The sequence below is a fragment of the Cryptotermes secundus genome, unplaced genomic scaffold, assembly GCF_002891405.2.
Source record: "Cryptotermes secundus unplaced genomic scaffold, Csec_1.0 scaffold108, whole genome shotgun sequence".
NCBI lineage: Eukaryota > Metazoa > Arthropoda > Insecta > Blattodea > Kalotermitidae > Cryptotermes > Cryptotermes secundus.
In genome coordinates, this window is record NW_019719358.1 from 2,441,469 (window position 1) to 2,468,356 (window position 26,888).

The 26,888-nt window shown below is 40.2% G+C and overlaps 1 protein-coding gene across 2 annotated transcripts in view; it reads right to left on the reverse strand.

The window, feature by feature from the left end:
* LOC111864508 overlaps nt 1-26,888 on the reverse strand; it is a 459,338-nt gene that overhangs the window by 200,712 nt on the left and 231,738 nt on the right. For both annotated transcript variants that reach the window (XM_033751530.1, XM_023851805.2), the window contains one exon: nt 1,963-2,011. The gene's annotated coding sequence lies outside the window, so the exon portion shown is untranslated. The remainder of the gene's footprint in view (nt 1-1,962; nt 2,012-26,888) is intronic.

The window sequence follows — 26,888 nt, forward strand, 5'->3', positions numbered from 1 at the left end:
AAAAAAAAAGCTACTACTTGCTTACATTACGCAAGCTTTTAACACTATAACTATTCTAAGTAAAGATCTATTCGAAATAATCCATGCATATTTCAATAATTTCATGTAAAATTTTCTTTCATAATTTCATGCCCCTCAAATTAATCATATATGGCCGAAATATGTTGTGGTTTATGACTACATATTTAAAAATTGTATTCACTGAAGAGTATATGTTTTATTAATAATCTGTAATTTAAATATTAAAGAAATTACATAAATATATATTTGAAAATTTGTTATACATGGCTTGCCACCGCAAAAGATACATTTGCCTACTGATATAGCCCACGTGCTTCTATTCGCCGTCCATTTTGAATAACCTCGCCGGACTCCTTCTGTTACTTATCGCCACATCCCTCTCGCTTCTTGCTCAGCCCACAGGCCTGTGACATGAGTTTCTTACATAAGAGCAAGCAGACACGTTTGTAGTTCCTGTGACTCCGCAACATTATTCTCCGAGATTCGTGTACAAATCTGGATTATTTTCCCACCAGAATTCTAATGGGAAGTAACTGTCAATATTAAGGATATACCGCCCGCATTGCATTCTTATACGTACATTTTGTAGCGTTATACAGAAAGCCCAGGCAAAGCTGTCTCTCTGATTAATTAATTACATTACACCATGAAGGCGTACGGGGGAGTGGACGTACAATTCGTTGGCCTCGGCACCAGATTGAGCTGAGTGGTCAGGTTCAGGCCCCTGCCGCTTTACCCCGGGGAAAACGGCCCCCAGTACCCACTGGATAAGAGGCGGGGTGGGGCCAACAGGCGGTCGGGACGCTGTGAAAAAGTAAAAAAAAAGTCTTGCTCCTGTCCGGAATCGAACCCAGCCCGTAGTCCGTCCCTATACCGAATGAGCTATGCCGGCTCATACTATACGTAAATGATTTAATTTTTCCCTAAATATGTAAATTCACAGTTGAGATAGATGTGTAGGCTTGAAATACAAATAATTATCTCGGCTTCCAGCCTGCATATTCGTATTTCCTGCTTGTCCTACTCTTCGACCCTGAAGACGGAGACGATACTTTCCTCCGAAACGCTGGGCATTACAACCCAGAAGCCAGTACTCAACATTTACTTTGAGTTTCCCATCGTAAGGCAGTTGTTGACTGAAAATCTTGTTTCAGACCTTCCCCTGTTTTTCAGTCCTACCCAATTGGTTTATGATTTATTTTACTTTAAAATTAATTAACACTTTAATGTGACTGCGCATTAATATATCGACATATTGGAGGTTGTTATTACGTCCGATCATATAAATGGGATTCTTTGTTCTAACGGGTCTATTGTTTTATGGAATAATATTTACACAAAGATTTAAAACGATTAAGTAATATCCTGGTCAAAATATGCCAAAAACAAAAACCGCCGTATCAGCATTCACTGTCAGAGACACCATCCCAGCCAAAGGAGGGTTCCAGAGCCCAAGCAGTGTACCAGTTACTGCAGTCTGGCTTTGATCGGCATCGACAAGGTAATTTCGTTTAAAAGTACTCATTAGCCTCGTCAATCTTTTAACGACCCTAATGCTCATTAAGCATTTTTAATTAGAAGCAATTAGCGTGTTGACGTGATCCTTGTGGCTACTTTCAGGCATTCCTCAGTACGCAGAGTGAAAGTGTGAAAGGAAAACGCTTAGTAATTCGTTCTGAAATGGGGCACAAAATTACTTGCTTTTAAAGAAGAGCTTTCAGAGGGTAAGCCGAATTTGCTGAAAAACACAAATATCGCAATATTTAAACTAATTAATATTCTACATGCGTGTTCTCACTCAAGTGTTAAAATTTTAGCAGCCAGAAATCTTACATTTAATATGGGACTTCAGTTTTGTTGCGTTTCCCAATTTAAGAGACATTACGAATAACTAAGTGTAAAGGGCATTTTAATGTGTAACATAAATTAGAAATCTCGTACCTGAACTGGTGAGAGTAAGGTAATCACGCCGACGCATCTAAGAAGAAACCTGAAAAAAAAGAAAACATCTACAGTCACTGTGAACTGCAAACTTACATATGTATAACATATATCACACTGTGTCACATAACACTCTTAAGACGTTAAAGTGTAAAACATTCTAAAAACAATTATGCCCATTGTGCACCGTAACTGCTGGTACATATCATGAACTTAAAGCTGAAAATCCGTTTTAGTAGAATTAAATAGTTAAATCTTATAAATATATATGAATATGCAAGCATTCAGGAAAGCGCTGCAACAAAATTACCTTTCACGAAGTCTGAACCGTATTAGAAATCCTAGGTCTTTTTTTCGTAAACAAAAGCCTGGAATCTGAAATCATGTCATTGGTATGAGTAACACTGAGTTATTCTCTTGTGGACCTGCGAATCAGCGAAGGCTGCTAAACACTGGCAAGAGTCAGTAAATAGGTCACAAATTGATATAAAACGTTAAACATATTATATCAGATAGACTTGAAAGGATTCTGACGATGATGTATACTGTACTTCTTTTCGACTTCATCCATTGTCTGGTATGTAAAAGACAAAAGACCACGACGTTTCGGAGACTGGATCTGTCTCCGTCTTCAGGTGGGATTGGTCCGGTGATTGAGACTAGCTCTTTCTAACGGGCCCAACTGAATAGGTTTATCCTTCCCTACCCACCTGAAGACGGAGACAGATCCAGTTTCCGAAACGTCGTGGTCTTTTGTCTTTTACATACCAGACGATGGATGAAGTCGAAAATAGACCAAAGGAAGTATATTATATCAGGCCCGAGAAAAATGTATTTCTTGACATATCTGCCACAGATAGTGATACATTTGTCCCATCGCGTTACCAGTGCGTCCTTCTGTCGCAGTCTTAACAGGACGACCTGGTCGGCCATCATCGAAGACTTTCTAACGTCCTTGAGAGAATTTCTCGACCGAGTTGTGAACACCTTTAAGCGACAAATGTTTGCAGCCGTAAACAGGAAACAATTGTAGTTATAACTACATGCATTCCCTTTCGCCAACATTCGTGCTGCATGCCCTTCCCATCTCATCCTCCGTGACTTCATCATTCTAATTTTACTTGGAGAAGAGTACAAGTTATGAAGCTCCTCATTATGCAGTTTTCTCCAACTTCCTGTCGCTTCATTCCTCTTCGGTACAAATATTCTCCTCAACACCGCTCTCAAACACCTTCAGTCTATGTTCCTCCCTTAATGCCAGAGACGAAGTTTCAGATCCATACAGAACCACAGGCAAAATTAAAGTTTTTTATATTCTAATTTTTATGTTTGTAGACAGCAGACGAGAAGACAAAAGCCTCTGGACTGAATAGTATGAAGCAGGTTAATAATAATAATAATAATAATAATGAATTGGAAATAGTTTGGAAGGAAGACGTAGCAAAATCGAGGTAATACCCTGGAATTTACATGAAGGAAATGAGGAAAACTACAAAACACCTCATTAAGAATATGGATATACCTGCCGAGATACGAATAGAACACCTCGGAAATAAAAGTTCAGAGCGTTACCGTTATGGCAGCATGCTCGTTTCTCTTTGTTACACATCTCAAAATTCTTTCATTGAATGAAAGATTTTCCTGTAGTATTAAATTGTTCAATCGCACGGAACACATTACAATTCATTTTGGAAAATCCTACACAGTTAATGCGACGTGAAACAAGGGGTGGTATATCAAATGGCGTTAATTATGAACTTACAGGTGCAAGCTAAGTTACGATAAACTTGTTCTCTCCAGTATATTGTTATTAATAGCTGGGAAAGCATCTTAGCGTCACAGCTGGTATGACAAAGACATGGCCCAACCGCATCCCGTAACATCTGAAAACCATACACTATTGCTATCGGCAAGAGCTGAGAACCTGAACGTTGTAAGCCCGTGCAACCGGCCAAATGCTAATTATATATGATTTAGTATACTCCATGAGCACTGGGGAAATAATTTCTGTATAACACGAAAGTTGTGTAAATCATGTCCGAACCCACTAACAGAGAAATCTAAATGTATATTTTCTTACAGAAAATTTAAGTCAATATGGCACGTGGCATGTAAACTTGGAAAGTGAATCAAGATTCATGGATATTAGCTGATAATTTGTAGGAAGTTAATATTTTTTTTCATCCTTTCCTCCTAAACCCTTTTACAAGTGTCCAGGTTTCTTTTATTATTTTCATTATTTAACAGATGGTAGGACCCCTTGGGCAAGTGATTGGCCCGTCGTAAGGCCGTTACCTAACTACAGGACACCACAAACACAGAAAAACGCAGAAACACATCAAACATCCATGCCCTCAGTGGGATTCGAAACCACGATCCCAGCTTCCGAGCGAGCGAAGACAGTTCATGCCCTAGACCGCTCGACTACCGTGACCGGCTCATAACAATTAATGTATGTATTAAAAGCTGAGTGAAAGAATGGATGTCACTATACGGTTAGAAAGTGCTAAATAACTATTTTAGAATCATTGTTCATACATACGTATATAGTATATACGGGGTGGTCTAGTGGTCAGAGTTCCTACCTACAGATCCAGAGGTTCCGGGTTCGTTTCCCGGCGCTACCAGATTTACTGAGAAGTGGTGGGTCTGGAACGGGGTCTACTCATGAGCTATTTCAAGGAAATGGCGGCTCCGGTCTGGAAAACCAAGATTGTCGGTCGTGGGGATCCGTTGTGCTGACCACGTGACACCCTCAATCCGCAAACGTTGTCACTAACTTCACCGACATGCGGCGGTTGCTCGGTCGGTATAGTTCGCTTGCGGACTACGGGCTACGGAGTTTATATAAGGGGTGGGCCTAGTTGTTGGCACTTGCACCGCGACCTTTAATGACCTATTGAGTTCATTTGTCACACTAATGTAAATACGCACGCCGACTTTTACTGTTTTATTCATCGACAAAGTACAGCAGGAATCTTAATTTCCGCAGTTTATATAACAAACGCTTTCAGTGGTGAGAATATATAGCATCGGGTGAGGGATGACTGTTCAATGATGGATTAAGGTTTGGAAGAGTGCAGTCGTAGCCTAATTGAGGTACTATCCCAGAATTTACCTGGAAGGACTGAGGAAAACCACAAAAGACCTCACTCGGGATTGCCCGTGTCCCAAGCAAGGTTCGAACCGAGCAGCTACCGAATAAAAGCATTAAACCTAGTGCAAGCAGCGCGGTATAGGAACGAGGTGCATTCCAACAGAACAGCGAATGCGGCGGGCCCATGTTCCTTTAGAATCACTGATGAAGCAGCAGCTAACATATTTTTAGGAGTAACACTTGAATCCTATTTCTGGGTTTTCTGTGTAATCGTATTTGAAATTACACGCAAGGTATATATATATATATATATATGGCAAAACCGCCATTAACTGTTCCAGTTCCTTTTCCTCTGAGTAAGGAATGTAGCATGCATGGGGAAGGAGAATGCTGCATGTAGGATTTTGGTGCGAAAGCCAGAAGGAAAGAGACTACTAAGAAAATCTAGACGTAGATGGAAGGATAATATTAAAATGGAACATAAGTGTGGGGTGGTATGGTATGGTATGGATTCGTCTGGGTCAGGATAGGAAACGGTAGAGGGCTCTTGCTCAATTTGTAAAGAACCTTCGGGTTCCATAAAATATTGGGAAACTTCTTGAGCAGCTCCGAGACTGGCATCTTACCAAGAAGAACTAAGATTCGTAGAGTAAGTTAGTTTCATAGTTCATTTTCCTTTAAATATAACTCTACGTCTTTGTCCTCTTTCAATAGTACAGGCATACAATTTTAAACACAACTCCCTTACGTCCAGCTTCCTGCTCCATTGCAATTTATAACATAAAATACTTTGACTCCCATTTCCTTCAGTCCTGGCTGCTTGGCCTTTGCTAGACACTACAAGATACGAGTATAACGTATTTACGTCTGCTGGTGCTTTGTCCATAAGCGAATATTTGGGTTAATGCAATACCTGATGAATTTAGCAACTGCAGTTAAAGCTGTTGCTGATCAATGTTCAGTATTAAAGCGGTAAATAATATGTAAATGGTGTGTTATGCCACCTTTTATTTTTATGACCTGAATTATAAGAATAATTCAGTAGTTGCTTCTTGTATTGAACTAACTGGCAAGGAATGTAAACAGAGTGTTCTACAAGATAACCGTAATAGTGTCATTGTAAGCGGCCTCCGTAGTCTAGAGGTAACGTTCCCACTTCATGACTCGTGGTACGCGGGTTCAAACCCGGCGGAGGTCGTCGAATTTTTAAGGGCAGAAAAATTCAGGGAACAAGTCCTCCGGGAGGGACTTTAAGCCGTGNCCCGTGTCGTAGCTTTACGGCACGTAAAAGAACCTCATATCTCCAAAGGAGGTCACTGAGCCAAATTCAAGGACATTTCCCGCCCAACAGTAGTCTCTAACATCTCTGATAGATGGGGGAAGCATTATAGATACCGCCAAGCCAGTAGAGGCCAAACTCGCTGGTTCGGTCGGGACTGATGGGATGCACCAATATCGGTAGGGTATAGAGACTGGTAGACTATTATAGAGGGAAGCACAATGGACCAATACTGGTCTAAGTGCATGGGGAAACCCCTCTCCAATAACTAACCAATAGTGTCATTGTAAGTGACAAAGGGATAACCTAGCTTTTGGTTCAAAGCGAATGTACAGACACTCTACATGCAAATACGAGTATAAGCCTAAGGCTTGCCACTGTGTCATTGTTTGATTATACAGGAGTTAGATTTGTTAGTAGTTACGATTAGGACCTCCAGGCGGCAGTAAGATTTTACAGTCCAATTACAGTCTGGACCTTCGACGAAAACACGTTTTTGTTGTGGAACGCGAGCATAAAGGCAAAGGTAAAGGTAAAAGTAAAGGCAAAGTTATCCCTGTGCTTAACTAATTGAACACGTATGGGGGAGTAGATGTGTAGACCCACGTTTTCTTGACCTCTGCACTAGTTGGAGGTGAGTGGTCAGTTTCAAGCACCAGCCGCTTTACCCCTGGGGAAAGAGCCTCCTGTACCCGTTGTATTGGGGGCAGAGCAGGTGTGGACGAAGCGGAGAAGAGAAAATTCTTGCACCCACAGGGAATGAGAGCATATTCAATGAAATTGTGATTTTCTGCTTAGGAATGAATCACTGGAGGGATTATCATTATGAACTGTGTCTAGATATAGGAATTTGTTGTTGAATTTAAGATCATCCAATTTAAAGCGCGGCTCCATATTAATACAACGATAGATTACAGATGTACATGGGAAAAATAGAGCCGATTATCGAAAGAACAGGTATGGTCCCAATGAAATGGAAGCAGTATAATGGTATTGGTTTCGTAAAAATTTTAGTTTACATCACCATGGTTAGGCCCTCGGTAACTTTTACGGATTCTGCATATAAGAATTATGATATAACAATAACAGTATGTTCTGGATGAGAAAATTTCAAAGAAAATTGCATACTTCTATATCGTCGCTTCTTACTACTACTACTACTACTACTGCAGCTGCAGCTGTCATGCTTCTTATGGTAGAATATTTAAACCAACCAAAATATTTCTTCTTGCAAATGACTTCACGAAACTACAGTATGTATTACAAGTAAGACCTATGACTTTAAAACTATTCAAAGAAAAGTAAATATTTTCCTTTCTGCCTATAAACATACCAATGCAACATTAAAAATTACTAGAATATTGGACTTTGTCTATCGTCCGGTATTCTAGAAAGTAGGAAACACAACGTTTCGGAAACTGTGTGTGTTTCCGTCTTCAGGTGCAGGGAAGGCACTCAATTGTGTTCCTTTAGAATCTACTAATAACGTAACTTCACAAGAGCAATAGTCAGAGAATGAAAATAAATAGAGAATGGGGAAATAATTTGTTAACTTTGAAGTTGAAATATGGAAAGCTATTTTCACTACTTTCACTCTTTCGTAATGAAACCGAGTTTCGTATAAAACACTTCCTGTAATATATGCATATAATGTCTGCATTCGAAACGCTGTGATTTCAAGAAATGGTATCCCGTCCTTCACAGAACATTAGTAATCTTCAATTAGCCCGTAATGGTACAGGCCAACGCCAAGGTGCAAACTTCATTTACACTGTATACTGTGAGGGAGTTCGTGAAGAAACGGATACAGCTCCGTGTGGGGAATGAGCAACTACTGACAGTTCGAAACGCCTGCAGTACTTGTTACATTATGCCATATTATGCGCTACTTTATTCAATTGTTTCTGAAATTAATGTTGTTGCATGTAATTTCCCCGAAAATATATGTACAGATTTGTGGGTGGTCGAATTTCAATTCCAAAATTTATACAAGATGGGTACCACTGTCTTTTGTGATGTGACGGCGTGTAGTCGACATGTCTGAAGGGCGTGCTGCCTGTATGTTCGTGGTAGAGATAATTATCAGCATTTGTGCCCACAGATAAGCTTTATATCCCCAAAATTTGAACTATTTTTTCTATATTTTCTGTTGTATTGCCTGTGTTTTCTGTTCAATTTGATTTCTTGTAATAGAATACACTGCCAGTCATTTGCCTCACATGTTGCTTACCTCTAACGGGAATGTCAGAATACATGTGACATGAAACCAAGTACAGATCAACACTGTGTCATTTCGTTTATAAAATTTATAATATTGTTACGTGGAGGCTGAATGCCGGAATAGAGGATTTAGAAGAGGCGGTCGTTGCCAGGCAACAGCACGGTAAGAAAATTTCCGGGGTAACAAATACACGGCCAATAATAGTATAACAGTTGGAGGCGTTGTTTTCAATGCGGTCCGGGTCAAAGTTTTATATAATCTCACAATTCGCTGACGATACTGTAGCATTTACATTAAATACAAACATCAATTACTCAGTCAACAACCTGCAGAGGTATTTATCTAGAATCATGGTTATACAAATGGAAAATGAAAATGAATGCAGGTGACAGTAGCGCAGTAATATTCATAAAAATGAGATAGGTGCTCAGAAACAGACTAAAACTATTCTCACAAGAAATTCCATGGTCAAAAAAAATATTTTGGCGTGCACCTCGAAAGAAGATTAATATAGAAAGCAAATATTAAAGCTATGGAAATGAAGCAATGCAAGGTTTTGTAGCGTTCTAATCCATCTTTAAATGTCGAACACTTAATAGGGAATTAAAAATTCATTTACAGAAAACACTAATCCTTCTCATTTTACTGTACGGGGCTATGAGGCCACGAGCAGCATGAAGAAGTAGCAACTGATTCAGAAGAGAATTCTTCGGAATACCTGTACTAGTATCTGTGACGGGGACAGATGTACCTCAAATACATCAATCAACAAAGCGCTAAGCGTCAGATCCTCAAATGAAGAGATTAAAGTGGTATCCGCACAATTATACCAACGTAGCGGGCAACACGACAACCAGATCACAGCAGAGCTACTCCTACACCTGACCGAAGCAGATGCTACTTTAACAGATCTGACATGCAGGCAACCTACGAGTGACACCCCAGTGCTGCAGTAACATCTCACAACAAGAGCAACAACAGAACGACATACCACATCTGAGAAGCCGCGGTCCCCCGAGTGACCGATGCTTCTCTACACATATATATACAGTGAGCCAGCCAACAGGAGTGGAATAGTGTTAGGGGTAGATTCAGGAGAGCGCTGGAATACAGAAATGTCGACGTGGGGAAAATCTGTGTAAATCTTTGCCTGGTTCCACTACAGGCATCATTTTTCGTGAAAAGTCTTGTCTATATTCAACTGTATTAAACAGTGATTCTTATATTGTGTAGCAGTTCACAGAACAGAGGAGCAGTAGACACAAAGAACGCAACATGAGTAACATCAGGCGGAGACACAGAACCATGCACGTGCATCAGTTGTTTTATTCTTCTAACTGAGAAAAGCTTCATCATCTGTTCTCTTATTTTTGAACATTTATTTTCCTTTCTTATCTACATTTTTTGTCTCCATTTTCTGCTCAATGGCTTCCAACGTTTGTTCCCTGCTGGATTAGGACATGATCAGTCTCACATGCTGACAAATGACTTGGAGTACAATATACTTTCCCTTCCATCTTGTTCACCGATTGTAACAGTGCGGTAACTTCAACACAGTGTTGGCTCTTTCTGTGCGAGTGGATAAAATACATAGACGTAATAGGATTGACTTCAAACAGAAAAATAACTTGCTTTGACGCAAAAAGGTATCAGCTCTCAAAGAGCAATTTACTGCTAATTGAAGTTATTTGAAGTTAAACTGATGTCAGGACAAGGCACGCGCGCACACACACATATATAACTCTATTCGCATTGCTTTTAACCATAGTTGTAGGCCTCGTTACCTTGTCTTATATGTCACTAAATAAATGACACTTTAAACACCTCATATTTTATACTATCTGGGGTACCGCGAGGCAGTATAGTAGGACCACTATTATACACGTACCTTCTCTATACGGAGGACCTACCAACGGATGATAACACCACCACAGGAACCTTTGCAGATGATACAGTCATCCTAGCAACCCATGCAGATCCAGCAAAGGCCACCAGTATCCTATAGAACCACTTAAACCAAATACAAGCATCGCTACACAAATGGAAAATTAAAATAAACGAGACTAAAACTATCCAAGTGAACTTCACGCTAAGGCGAGAGCATTGCCCACAAGTAAGACTGGATAATACCAATATCCCACAGTCTCAAAGCGTTAAATATCTCGGAATCCAAATGGATAGTAGACTCACTTCGAAAGACCAGGTAATCAAAAAAACGCAAACAGACTTAAAAACCAAGGAGCTAAACTGGTTAATTGGAAGAAGATCCAACCTATCCATAGAAAACAAAGTCCTGCTTTATAAGACAATAATCAAACCAATCTGGGCTTATGGAATCGTATTATCTCAAGGATAAATTTTCAGTTCGATTTAATGATCAGAATATTTTTATAAACTAGTGTGGGCACAAGTAAAGGCAGGTTCGTTTCAAATTAAATACTTTTCTATAGCAACTCAATAAAGGGGGAAGATTGTGAGAAATAACGTCTTCAAAGAACCTAAGCCCATGTTCTGTTTCTCAGCTTTCTGGTCGTCCTAATCATGTGCTGTAGGTTTTATGTGCAGAATCTTGTAGAAGCAATAGCTGAGGGCTGCAGTATGCTGCTGCAGTCAGTAGACAGAGAGAGAGAGCACACGAAGTATCTTATCTGTTGTAAGTAACGACTTACGTTGTACGAGAACATTTATATTACCGTTGAGAACATATCATAAACTATTCAGTACACTATTATTGCAAGTAGGGTGCCGTAAAACAACAGTTAATTGAATTTCAAATTTAACAGAGCCATAACACTTCTGCATTTAAGCAAGTGATGAACGAGAAGGCCATCAGAACGAATATCCGTGAATACAAAATCATATTCAGTAAAGTAAAAAGTAAAGCTATCCCTGTAACAGGCCATGAAGGCCCATAGGGTTGTGAGACGTTGAGGGTCCCACATTATCTAGACAATCGGCTCAAAGATGGCGGTGAGGTTGTCAGCCTTACGCGCCGGCCGCGCTTTACTCCCCAGGAAAATTATTTAATTAATTCCTGATACTTATTTCTGTTAGAGGCTGAGTCGACCCAAGGGCCATATTGCGTCTGGAAGGATTAGGTAAACTGAAAAAAATCCAATGACCTCATCGGGACTTGAACCCGCGACCTTCCGGCTTGTAGCATAGTGCCTCAACCAACTATACTACCGCGTACCCCCAATCATATTCAACCATAATCAATTAAGTTGAATGCGATCTTTCAGGTTATAACGACGTGTAGTTAGGTGGAAGTCCACAGATGTTTCGGAGGTATCACCTCTACTTTCGCGTAGAAAAGTAAACCAAGTAAGAAACAAGCAGCATGCTGCCTGTTAATACTTATTCTTCGACCCTGAAGATGGAAGTGATACATACCTCCGAAACATAGGTGGACTTGTACTGAACAGTACGGCTTTATGACCCAGAGGTTCGTAACTCGTCGCAGTCACTTACGTTAGAACCAAATATCTAATACAGTCAGAGAGTTCTGTAAGATTTCATCGTGTGTGTGCAAGTCATTCAAGGTCCTTGCTTATGTTACTGCTAATCCGAAAACCTTGAATTATATTAAAATAACTTCAAACGATATGTTGTTACTCTGAAGTGTGAAATGTACATAATGCAGAGTTGAATGGTAAGTTTATTTACTTGCTGTTCATTTATCTAGTTAGTTAGTTATTGGAGAGGGTGGGTTTCCCCATGCACTTAGACCAGTATTGGTCCATTGTGCTTCCCTCTATAATATTCTATCAGTCTCTATACCCTACCGATATTGGTGCGTACCATCAGTCCGGACCGAGCCAGCGAGTTCGGCCTCTACTGGCTTGACGGTATCTATAATGCTTCCCCCATCTATCAGAGGCGTTAGAGACTACTGTTTGGTGGGAAACGTCCTTGAATTTGGCTCAGACACCTCCTTTGGAGATATGACGTTCTTTTACGTGTCGTAAAGCTACGACACGGGACCCACGGCTTAAAGTCCCTCCCGGAGGACTGGTTCCCTGAATTTTTTCGCCCTTAAATATTCGACGACCTCCGCCGGGTTTGAACCCGCGTACCACGAGTCATGAGGTGGGAACGTTACCTATAGACTAGGGAGGCCGCTTTCATTTATCTAAGCTCGCAGTAGCATAAATATAGTGTCCAGTGCTGGTGTGATTACTGAATTATTACTTGAAAAGGATGAGGAAGGCACTCATAATCGTTTAATTTCGTGCACTAGTCTTTTATATGCCTCAAAAGTCTGAATAAAACTATGAAAACCTGAATCATGATACCGGTAATTGTAACGGAGAGCTGTAGCTAGGCAACAGCTCAGTAAAATGTTTCCGCTGCAAAGAAGAATTGTTAGAGGCGTCGTTTTGTATGCGATCCGTGTCGTATAAATGGAAAGTAGGAGATTAATTTTTTACATAAATTTCGTAATATTAAAGTGGTTACTCTTATAATTAAAATCTGTAATATATATATTTCCGCTGTGGATGACATTATAGAGTTTGTGGTTTCTGAATATTTACACCAGCTATTCTAATCGACCAATTATCGTGTCATTAAATCGGATAATTTACTAACTCATTGACTCCGTGGCGATTTTCTAAAGAATCATAACCTTCACGCCATTTCCCGTCACTGGGAATGCCCTTGGCTGGTTCAATCCATTTCACATTCTTACATCACATTAGTCAGTAAAAAAGGTAAACCTATCCCAGTGACAGGCAGTGAAGGCTCATAGGGTTGTGAGACGTCGTAGCTCCCAAATTTTCTGTAGATAATAGGTTCACAGATGGCGGTAAGGTCGTCAGCCTTATGCACCGGTCGTCCTTTACCCCCCCCCCACAAGCAAGATTCCTGGTACTCATTTCTATTAGAGGATGAGTAGACCCCAGGGCCATAATGCGGTCGGAAGGATTTGATCCATTTTAAAATCCAATACCCTCGTCGGGAATCGAATCCACGACCTTCCGGCTTGTAACATTTGTTCATTTACGGCCCTTTTAATTTAACAACTTACATGCAGCCCCAAATGAACTTCATCAAAATTTCAGAAATGCGGCTTGTCTAACAAGAAATTAACAGACACAAAATAAGAAGTAAAGTCAACCCCGAACTCAATCAGTTAACACATTAAACATGAATACGCAGGGGGTGTGGGGACATAGCTCCATCTTTCTTAAACTCGGCAGCAGATGGAGGCCAATGGTCAGCTTGACGCTCCTGTCGCTTTATCTCCGGGGAAACAGACACCATTACGCAATGTATAGGAGGCTGGGTGGGCCCCAGTACCGACCTGGACGCCATGGAGCAGAGAAATATCTCTTACTCCTGCCAGGAATCGAACCCCAATTCCCAGGCGTCTACAAGTAGCCTAGTCGCTGTATGAACTGTGCTTCCTGGTCTGATATTACTAGACGTAGAAATAAGAGGCAGAACTCTTATTTCAGAAGCGTAATATTTATGTGAAACACATAAAAAGGAAATAATTAACAAAATGAAGGAATGAAAAATAAATAAAGAATACAGATAAAATAAAGCGAAAGAGAAATCCAGAGAAAAAATGTAAGAAGACAAATGAAACGTGGGAGAAATAGAGAAAGAAGGAATGAACAGAAAATTATAAACAGAGAAAGAAGTCAAATGTATATCGAACGATTTAAAGGGGTCTGATGTCACTGGTATTCTCGTGTTTGTCCTACCTCCGATATCCCAAAGAAACTGAACACAGTGCTTCAGGGGCTCAATCTGATCCCGTCCTCAGTTCAGGGTACCTACTCAGGTCCGATGGAGAAAGCTGAGTAGATATAGCTCGCCTGAGGACAGAAGCAGATGCAGCCTTTGAGGCGATATGTTCTGCGTATTTTAAAATACAGGACTGTGGAAAAAATGCAGAGTCATCAGTAATGCAAAGATGAACTGGTTAGCAGAGATAGGATACTGTGAATGTTGTAACGTGTAGAACCGTTGCTATGGATCGACCGCGAGATGGCCAGATGTACCAGAGCCGTTTCTTGGCAACTGGTGAGTAAACACTTTCCTGCAGCAACTGATACGAACGCAACAATGGCACAACAGAACTGTGTTTTTTATGTGGTTCGTGCCGAGATGTTATAAGCAAAGGAAAGGTTAGAGCTTAATCAGTTCTGTAAGGGAAACTGTGAAGACAGGACTTGAGTGTGTGAAGCTGAAGAATCTCCGCTGTTAGAAGCCGCTGTAAGGGAACGGCTGGTCAATCAAGTTGTTACATGCGGATACATACGCAGAAGAACGTATATATAGACACATGGACAGCAAGGTGATCTCATAAGCCTCCTTTTATTTTTTCAAAATAAGAAAAGTAGGCTCAAAATGAAAAATAGAAACTTATTTTAATATGGAATAGATGCTTATGTGGAAAATACCGGTAATGACGCAAGAGAAGAGAAGACTTCATGCTCTAGTTCCATCTGCCGTTAACAGAGAAAAATCAGAGAACGTTAAGCCGCTTACCAATACACAAGTTTCATATTCATGAAGGTAATGATAAAGAAAAATCATGAGATGTTTCATATTGCAAGGAGCTTATAACTTCAGTCTTTCCGGTTCTTCGGGAAGGGTTGAAAGAAAGTTGTCGCAATAAAGAGGATTAAACAGTAAACTAGTACACCAATAATACGCTCACGCCTAACCTTCATTTGAGAAACCAATCTTACGGAACTTAATAAAGTAACAAAGTTTACAAAACCGTTAAGATTCGTTTTCGCCCTATAATCTGCCGAAAGAAAACATTTGGTATTCCATAACTGAATAGTGACCCAGCATATTGGCATTTATTGAATGTTGTTGTTATTATTATTATTATTATTATTATTATTATTATTATTATTATGGCTCTACAGCCCTTTGGCATGTTTTGGCCGTTTTTTTTCAATTTCTGGATCCTATACACAGTCAGTAGGACTCCTTGAACGGGGGATCAGCCCGTCGCAAAGCTTATTCCTACATACAGAACAACATAAACAATGAATACATGCACACTATACAGACATCCATGCCTTGATTGGGATTCGAACCCAAGTTCCCAGCACTCGAGCGAGCGAAAACAGCTCATGTCACAGGGTGCGTCAACTGCAATCGGCGAATAAGCGAGTGTGGAAGGGGCCTGTAAAATAGACACAGTAGTGGCTGATGTATTAAGTTGACTCTCTCTCATCCCGAACAATGATAATAATAAAAAGAAACCTTACTCAGTGGATTACATAGAGCTCAACGGTGTCTTCCCTAGTCAGCTGTGATCCTTCCTCCTGCTGTACATGCACAGCAACGTGTTTCGGAAGCACCTCATTCTAAGCTATTGTCACGTGTACGGGGTTTGGCGTGACGAATAATAATGGGTTCTGGACCTGATGATTGCGGTTGTTGGCATTTCTTTACAATTACAGTTGACTATAAGAGCTCACACATTGCACTTCTTCTGAACGACGTCTGACGACTCTCTCCGAAGAATCTCTCAAAGCTGTCTGAATTTCGGGTTCGTCTCTACTACTGTACAGCCTGCCGTGTGATACACACCCCCTTTGCAAGCGTTTCTTTGACGAAATGGAGGACTGCAGCATTGGAGTGTCTTCCTTTCTTTGGCCGTGTGAACCTGATGGTGATTGCCTTACACAAAAGTATGGAAGCGCGGTCAATCCCCAACGAGGAACGTTTGCTTCAGTTATTGTAAATTCAGTTCTTGCATCTCTACTCCCGTACTCTGCTACGTGTATAACGGACTCTTCGTTTTAATGCCTCATCGTAATGCAACCGTTTCGAAGGCGATGTAAACTGGCAATTACCTACGGCATTTGGGGTTTGAAATTTCCTATAAATATTAAAATACACCCAAGTACAATATATGACATAAACTCCGTCCTAAGTGCAACAATTTATTGTAGTTCTTTCGTCTCCGTTTCTTCGACACTACATGTTTCGGCCGCAAATGGCCATCATCAGGTGTATACCCTCACGTAGCTGCTACACTGTACGTAGTTTAAAATTTAAAAAACACTAGTCTTCTCAATTGTTCATTTCGCCGTTGCTAACAGGTTTCGATATATCAGAATCTTCCCCGCTGATATCTGTCAGATATGTACAAACTCTTTGTTAACCTACACAAGTCAATTTGATTTTCATAAACTGGCACTTTTAAAATCTTCAATTCCAATTTTAAAAATGTGTTTAATTTTTTTTTTCAAATTTTAAAATTTAAATTCTCAGGGTTACTCGCTCTATGTTTATAGTGCTGCAGCGGTTACTTCTTGTTTTCAGCACTGTTCAGGTATTATTCTGTGTAGGCTCCCTGTGTACGTGCTGCTGCTTATCTTTAATATGTGTGCCTGATGATGGCCGTTTGCGGCCGAAACATGTAGTGTAGAAGAAAGCAAAACAAAAGAACTACAATAAATTGTTGCACTTAGGACTGAGTTTATGTCATACATTGTGTAGAGTGTAACAGGATGCTTAAATATAATACTGACACCCAAGTACATGAAGCATTTCAACAGACAACTCCCCTTCTCGGGTGTTTGCAAGAAATATTTTAAGATGCAACAATGAGCATAGGTGGAACAATGAACCCTGATTAATCTCTCTTCATTGCAGAATGTTAATCAATATTATAACTACGTATATTGTATGCTCAGCCTTCAAATCCCTCTCAGATGCTTTAAACGCCTTCATGGTGTACTGTTTAATTAGTTAAAAATAGGGAGCACGTACTAATCGGAATTCCCTTTGTTGCTATCTGTGTGTTTACTATTCCCATGAATACTGTTATGGACACGAGGACTCCCATTTCTCTTGAGTCGTGCAATATAAATTTTCGACACCGATTCTTAGGATTCTTCAAGCATTAAATTCGGCATTCAATGTGAAAAGAAAGTGAATCACAGAACCGAGGGAATATGGCATTAGAATATTAACTGCCCTCAGGTTGCATTTCGTCTCACCGAACGTGACTGGCGTGACTGCAACAATTGAATGAGTACTGGCTAAATGATACATGTTAACATTTATTTTTGTTTCGTTGTTTGTTTGTTTGTTTGTTTGTATGAATGTACAGTATTTGTTTTGCTTGCTCTTTGCTGGTATTTACTTTATAATTGGTCTCAGTGTTGCTCAGTAAGCGCACGCACGCGCACACACACACACACACACACAAGCTCAGAACAGAATAGAATAGAATTGAATACAATACAATACAATGGAATAATTGTATTTCAGATTAATATATGTTATTTTTCCTCTCACCCCAACGCCGTTGGAGTGATTGCATTGATTGACCGGTTACTGCCCAAAATTATGTGTCGCCTTTTTCCTTTTTCTGTGTGGTCTCTTGCTCATGCTTACTAGATAACTGGCCTTTGGGCTGCATGCTAAGCATGTAAGTAAAGAATTGAAATAAAATGAATTATTTTCCTGATTTCATTGTAACATAAATAAATGTGAATAATTCAGTCACTTTATTACCATTCAAGTAACATTTTCAAATGTTCCTTACTTGACTGTTACAAGGGAGAGTCAGTAAATGGGTCACAAATTGAAGTAAAGCTATAATAAGGCAAATATATCTGTTAGAGGCTGAGTCAACCCCAAGGCTATAGTGCGGCTGGAAGGATTAGGTATATTAAAGAAATCCACCTCATCGGGACTCGAACACGCGACCTTCTGGCTTGTAGCATAGTGCTTCAACCAACTATGCTACCGCATGCCCCAAACAGCTGTAATTGACGTAATAAATTTTTGTATGTGTATCATGTAGTAGCAGCATATTCCAGTTTCATAACAGTCTAGGTATAATACGCGCATGCGCATGTACAGATGTTGGTTTCAGTAGTCAAAATGGTGACCGCGCTTGAGGAATTATAATCTGTTTTAAGTTTTTTTGGACAAAATGACAAAATACAATGGATATTCACAAAGAAATTTTCCTGTTTATAGCTGATTGTATTTGTAGCGTAAAGCTATTCACAACCAGGTCGAGGAATTCTCTTAAGCATGTTTGAAAGTCACAGATAATGCCCGACCAGGTCGCCCTGTTGAGACTGCGACAGAAGCAACTGTGCAGCGGGTTGAAGCGTTGATTCGAGCTGATAGAAGAATAAAGATAGACAGTGTGGCAACTATACTAAGGTGTTCCCACGGTTTATCTCTTACGGTATGCAGATGAAGGGGAAGATAATGCTTGACAAGATTGTTACCAGGGACGAATCATGGGTGCATCACTACCAACCCGAATCAAAACGTGTTTCAATGCAATGGAAATATCCCAGTTCAAATTCAACCATCGACATCAGGTGGGAATACTATGCTACCGTGTTTTGGGATTCTCAGAGAGTACGTATAGCCCATTTTCAGAAACGCGGTGACAATGTGAATTCTGCATCGTACTATGAAGTTCTATCGGAGTTTCAGGATGCAAATCGCTGAAAACTTCTGGACCAACTGGCAAGGGGAGTACTGCATCGTCATGACAATGCCAGACCCTATACAGCCCGAGCAACCTAGGAGAGATTCTTGAACTACAGTGGGAACTTCTTGAACATACGCCTTACAGCCCGGACTTTGCCCCTAGTGACTCCCATCTGCTTAGTCTGCTGAAAAAAACAAGTTTCATGGCAAACGTTTCGCTGATGACGATGAGGTTGAAACGTAGGCGCGGAAGTGGCTGAGACAACAAGTGAAGGAATTCAATGCTTTGGATTTCGACGCACTGGTAAAGTGACAAGAAAAATATATCAATGTCCGTGGAGGATTTGTTGAGAAAAAATTATTTTCCAGTTTCGAATTTCATATCTTTTATATATTTCATATCAATTTGTGACTTCTCTTCTTCATATGAACCAGAACACAATTTGTGATTCGCAATATACATCAAGATCTTTATTACGATCAAGAAAAAACGTAGCTTCTCTAGCTAGAAACATTCCACCATTAAAAACAGTGTAAAATATTTTCTTATGTTACAATGTTGCAGCACTTTTAGTCATCTTCTTTTTTCGGCCATTCGTCAACAATTCGTTGAGGCAAGGCAGGAAAATCCTTTTGGAAAGAGTTCCTCTATATATTATATTTCTTTTTTTCCCAACAACAATTTGCTAGCAACGTTTATGTGTCGGCTTGAGGGGTGAGTATTAGGCATCCGTTGTGCCATGCTCTTTTAATGCCATGTTCTGACATGATACTTGAAATGCGTACCCTGATATTTATGGCTTAACTTTGTTAAAGGGGCTATGCTCGTTTGAAGAGTGACATATGATATTTACTAATTTGGAGGGGTAACGTAATTTAAATTAACTGCATAAAACTGTGTCTGCCGGGGCGCTTAAGCGCCTAAATTGCATGCTATCAAAAAGAGAAGAAACATATTTGTAGAAAATAGCTTCTTATTAAGTTAATTCGGTGACATATTTACGAATGATTTCTGTGCCAATTTTAAGCTGCTGCCCAATAAATCAATCCTACTTGTTAACTGTAAAAATTCTGGATTTCAAAGCAGCAATCTCTTAATTAATGGTTAATGAAAGGAGGTAGAATTCAGGCAATGTTTGCTACCATTCGGTCCAGAACCTCTTGTCTTCTCGTCTGTTGTCTAAGAATATGAAAATTAGAATCTACAAAATTATGATGTTGCCTGTGGTTGTGTATGGGTGCAAAACTGGGTCTCTGACATTAAGGGAAGAATATACTTAGTGTGTCTGAGAATAGGGTGTCGAGGAGAATATTTGGGCCGAAAAAAAAAAAAGTGGCGGGAGGTTGGAGAAAACTGCACAATGAGGAGCTTCATAACTTGTACTTTTCGCCAAGTATAATTAGAATGATCAAGTGAATGAGGATGAGATGGGCAGGGAATGTAGCACGAATGGGGAAGAAGAGGAATGCATATACGATATTTGTGGGAAAGCCAGAAGTATAGAGACCACTGCGAAGACCAAGACGTAGGTGGATGTACAATATTAAAATGGATCTTAGAGAGACAGAATGGGATGGTATGTACTGGATGGATCTGGCGCAGGAAGGGAACCAGTGGAGAACTCTTGTGAACACGGTAATGAACCTTCCGGTTCCATAAAATGCTGAGAAGTTCTTGAGTAGCTGCGCAACTGGCGGTATCACAAGAAGAGCTCAGCTGCATGACTGAGTGAAAAGGAGTCAATATTGCTTACGTGGTGAAAAATTTGACAGTAAACTTCACAATGAAGGCCAACGGTTTGATAAATTTGTTTTTTAACAAGAAAGAGAAAAAGATAAATTAGTAGGCAAGAAATAATAAATGGGATAAAGAAGTTTATAATGAAGAAGACTTGATAGTTTGGACGGAAGAATCCGATAATATAAGCTGTTTGGAATGAGACACAAATGGTTGTACAGCCAACGGTTATGAAAGAATGACGAGCTGATCAGGAATTTGAAGAGTACAAACTAGACAGCAAATACATTTATATATGCATAATTCCACAATCAGTGATTAACGAAGAGTTGCTGTAAAATCACTACGGTTATAAGGAAGAAAATTAGATGAAAGATAAAAGGCACATAGAAAATTGTTTCAGAATATGATAAAGTTATTGAGGCAGAGGAACAAGGACTAACGACGTCTCATCTTCGCGTTCAACGACTTCTGTCCTCGCTGGCTGGCGACCCCCTTCACAACTAACTTGTCGGTCTGTCGTTCGGTCGGTGAAACTGCTGTTGGTTTGGCCAGCACAGTCATTCTTGGCTTCAGGTCTCGTCGAGATCCATGACCAAGGTTTTTGTTTTCTCCTAGACATGTATGTGATTATAAATGAGGTCTTCTCTTCGACCAGGGGAAGGATCGGTCTTTCTATTCAGGCGCTACGTTTGTTGCACCGTAGTTTCAGCATGACTGACCGCTACAAATTGCAATGGATATCTGTTTAATGGCGTCATCACAATAGTGTTACTGTGCCGTAACCTACACGTAACAATGAAAAATTTCTTTCAGTTATCATGTCACAATATAACAAACGAAGCATTGGAGATATATGTATATCCGAAGTTTGATATAGGAACGGATTATAAATATACCTATACATGACGTTCGGATTAATGTTTGTAAGTTTAAAATTATAATAATGACGTAATAATATAATAAAACAGTAACAGAACTGTAGGACACGATATGTATTGTGATATGTAGACACATTTCCAGACAGCGCCCGGAATATGCACACGCAGCAATATACAAGGTATTGCAGGAACTGTTCTCTATGTGGTCCGCGCCACGCCCATTTCCAGGCTACGGGTCGCTAAACACATTGCCGCAAAAGCGAACGCGTGAAACAATAGATTTATTGTTAGGCAACGAAGCGGTAAACAGGCTTTGTCAACAACACCGGCTGTTTTCCGTGGGGTCCGTGCAAAATGTTTATAAGAGGGTCGAGTTCCGAAGCTGGCAGTTCAGTTCAGTTCAGTAGTGCAGTCAGTCGGAGAATATGTGTATGTGTGTGTGTGTGTGTGAGAGAGAGAGAGAGAGAGAAAGAGAGAGAGAAAGAGAGAGAAAGATAAGAACGAGAACGAGAACGAGAATGGAGCGAGTCTCAGGCAGTCATTTTATTGTGATCTGTTGTAACTGACTGTGACTACGAGATATTGTACAAGGTGTCAATAAATCCAATCATCGAATCCAGAACCCTTTATTATTAGTCACGAAACCATAAACACAAGACAATATGTAACAGAATTGTATACTTATTTAGTTCTGTCTGAAAAGTCTTGTATTCTTGATAAGTTTGGCTTCTTTACCTCCAATGAAGAAAGGACTCTTTCATCAAGCGGGAGAAATCCTTATTGAAATTGTTTAGGTCCTCCCTATACCCCCAAAAGATCTTCCAATAATTCCTCTTTCAACTTCCATGGCACCTTCTGCAATACACATAAGACATAAAGGCTTATCTCAGGCAATTTTCTGCGGCATAAAGCGCCATATAGGGGACTGAACATTTCCTTTGAAGAGAACCGTCGCTGGTTCGTTTCTTGCGAACAGGAAGGAAACGAATAAGGAGAGAATACACATACAGTGAGAGACGGAAGCATTCTACATTTTTGTTTCTCCTTAAAAGTTTTTCTTTGTTAGTGTCCTCATCTCTCTGTCTCTCTCTCTTGGTTTCTTGCTATTTTTTTTATTATTGTATTCTACCAACTGGTATCTCTAGGCTTTGTTTTCCCTCATCACTCACCCTTTTCCGCGGATTCGCTAGAGTTTTATTCCTCGAGACGTTCTGCATTATTCATGACGAATTTCCTTTCTCTCTGTGTTCTCTTCCTTGCATCTGTATTCGTCCCAATATTCCGGATGTAATTTCAGTTACGTTTTCATTTCACCTTTTCAGTGTCGAATTATCTGAATATAAAAATTTGATACGAATTAAATTTTAATTTGAGTAGTCTCGTGTAATATATGTCTCACAAAGTCCTTAGTATGTCCTTCGGATGTTTCATAAATGTGTATCTTTTGTGTAGTGCCTTACCTTAAAATAATACCGCTGAAACGTTGATCTCTGTTGCCTGGAGTCTGAACAGACCAGTTTCCTAAGAGCGCTGAAACACAATATACCCACTTGTCAACTTCGGCTTACAGATGGAGGCAAGGATGCCCACAAATAGGGGCCAGAGCTCAAGGAATTGAAACAAGATATTTACTTATTTCCTTGCATGTCATTAGCGTTTTAAAAGTAGTTTATTCGTAGAAAAAAGGCTTGGGTAGGGAGCAATGTTTTAATTTTTCTCTGTTTCTTATTGTGATGCATATGTTCATTGCTAGGCAACGGCTTGGTAAACATATCCCCGAGGTTAGCTCTCAACAATAGAACAACATCCAGTGCTAGGTAACGAACCAATAAACAAGCATTCTTGATAAGACATGACATGTTTTCCGTGGGATCCGTGCCGAGGAATTATAAGAGGACGCAGAACGAGAGTACAAATGATAATGGAAGGGGTACAACGGAGTTACCCTGTGAAAAGAAGACTTGATGTGTACTGCAGTTACAGTAAGACTGTTAGAAATCCGTCGCCAGGGTACGACTAGTGAAGTGGGGAGATTAACGGTAGCGCTGTGATTACGAGTGATTGTAAAAGAAGGTGTTAATAAATCCAATCACCCAATCCAGAACCCGTTACTATTAGTCACGGAGCCATAAACACGTGACATTAGTATTTCTGTGAAGCGTGATTTCAACCAGAGGACAATATTCAAACAAAACAAAATTTTAAAGGAAACAAAGTGTTGTGATGTTGACTCGATTTTTGTGCTCAGGATAGGGTCCATTGAACATGGTAATTAACCTTAGGCTCCTACATAAAGCAGGGATCAGACGAATTGACTCAGTCGGTAACGCTTATGACTTGTATCAGGGAGGTGTCCGTTTGGAAATTCGGCCTGGATTTAGAATACCTTGAGGTTTTCAATCGCACATTGAAAATGCGGCGTGGTATCTAGAATTAGGCCATGACCGCTCCCTTCCGCACCATTTAAACTTCACCATTTACGAGTCTTCCCAACGTTCGAACCTACATGATCTAAACTAACGACAGAGTCGCTAAATAAACTACATATAGATAAAGAAAGTAGACCTCCTATCTGGTCTAGTGGTCAGCGTTAATAAGCTTCTTAATAGGGTCCTCTGTGTTGGAGTTGCTTAAGGTTGCAATGTTTTAAATAGCTGACTCTTATCTCTAATGTGAATATAAATTTTAATCATCGTATGTTTTAAATTCTTAGAAGAATGAATATATTTACTTCCCACGTAAGTATATGTGACTTCAATGTTCATGTAAAAATTTCCTATCAAGGCTTTTGTAGCTAACTGGTTACTGTTAACAAAAATCTAAATATAGGCTCTATATGATCACCAAAATGATGTTTTAAGTTGTACAACAACACCCAAATATCTTTTGCATATTCTTAAAGGGCTTCTCGAAAACACCCTAAGCGGATTGAATTAATGGTCTCTAGCGCTGCCCCAGTTTCAGACACCGTATTGTTATTTTTTTTTAAAGCTAGTGGGGTGGGACTAAGTCCCTTGCACTGCGGCCACTTCTGGCCTACTGTACTAGCCCAAGATGATAGGTGAGGGTGACTGTGGAGCAGTTGGTGGAATGAAGATTTGCAGGGGAAACCGAAGCACTCGGAGAAAACCTGCGCCAGCGCCACTTTGTCCACCACAAATCCCACCTGACCAGACACGGGATCGAACCCGGGCCACCGCGATGGGAAGCCAGCGACTAACCGCCTGAGCTATGGCGCTTCAGACACTGTAACGCACGCAATCTACATATTCGGATTTGTAAAAATTTAAATTGGGCACGCGGTAGGGAAGGCGGGTGAGGCACTATGCTAGAAGCCGGAAGGTCGCGAGTTTGACTCGTGATGACGTTAATGGATTTTTCAATCGACTTTATCCTTCCAAACCTGGGGTCCACTCAGTCTCTAACAGAAATGATTACCTTGAATCTTCCTGGGGGTAAATAGCGGACGGCGCGTAAGGCGTCCAGACATCTGCTATTCGACTGCCTAGAAAACGTGGGAGTCTCGACGTCTCACAAGTCTATGGGCATTCACGGCCTGTTATCAGGATAGTTTTTTACCTTTTTTTTTAATTAAAATGGCCGAAATATTTCCTCTGACAGCATGACGTTGAACATAAGTTTCAATCTAATGGATTTATCTGTGCAGGATGTATTTGGGGAGACAGATATAGGCCCATGTACGGACCAACACAGACCCTGAGCACTCATGTAAATGGTATTACAAGTGTGTCATTGGTAAAATAATAAAAAGAGATGATACATAAAAATTTAGGCCCTACCGAAAAGTCACGTACCGTTTCTTTGAACTTAACGCAGTGCAATACTCCTACAGTGGCGCGAGTGTCTCCAATTCATACGGTTTCCTAAACAACCAAAGAAATATAATATCTGGGCTGTGTATTAACTTCAGCATAGGCCCCCAGAAAAGCTTCTTCCTTTGTTCAATACACAGCGAGGAATAAGTGAAATCGAATTATCTTACTAAACCATGAACGCTCGGAGCATTCGTGTACATAAATCTGGTACAGATATGCTCCTAACCTCGTCAAAATTCTGCACGTGTTGAAGCATATCACCAAGTGTTATTGTAACACTGATTAGACTGGGGAATTGCTTCCGTGCTGTCGAGAAACTCTGGTCTGAACTGACGCACTCTCTTCCCCTTTGATCTCGCATAAATCAAGCCAATATGGTTACCTTATTTTTGTAATAACAATACAAACTTCGTGGCTTGTGTGCGACATAGAGCCGGAAGAACTGTTACTCGTAGGAGAGGAAGTGTTATGACTGACCGAACATGGCGCTTAGATGAGGAGACAGCGAAAATTTGAGAATGGAAACACAACAATTCACCAAACAACTCACTCACAATTTATGTACAACTGAGCTTTATTGGTCTAAAACTCAATTGTACATAATAAAGTATGAGTGAGTTATTTGGTGAAATATTATGTTTGACAGGAATTAATACGATAATTTATATACAGTATAACACACATCACGATGTATTCCTTGAATAATATAATTGATACTTGGAAAATAAATTTTGCGAGTAGGAAGAGGATACAGAATATTGCAGTGGCGGATTTGGTATTAGTTGTTGTCAAACTGCAGTTCAATAACAAAAATAGTGCGACAAGACGCCTGAAAACCGGAATAATTAATTGCAGGCAACGGCTTGGTAAACATATTTTTGCGGCAGCGAACGCACGCGAAAATAGAAGAGTGGTGAATTCTATGGCCTGCGCCGCTCTCGTTACCATGCAACGGTGCGGTAAACGCTTCACTGCAGCTGTAAATCAACATGCAACAATTTAGGAAGCGGTGTTTTCTGTGGTGGTCACCCTGAGGCTATATTAGGCAGCTAGAATTAGAATTGAGAGAGTATCTGGAGTTGGTAGAATAATTGGGAAGAAATGGCAAGCAAGGAATTATTCTGTGCATAGAAGACTTCACAGTGTGCTGCAGTCACAGTCAGACTATTATGAATCCGTTGCCAGAATACGACTAGGGAAGACTGAGGTCATTAGTGTGTGTAACAGTGAATTGTAAAGTGTGGAAGTATCGATAGGGCTATAATTAATTATATTTACGATCTGAGTGTATAAAGTGTCAATCCAATTCATAAATCCAAAACCCGTATAGTACTCTCGCACCCCTAAACGCGGGACAATAGAAAGCATTTTGGTGTCTTTGAACTTCCCGTGATTCGTCTTGGATTTTAAGGCTCTCATCGCTGTGTTAAT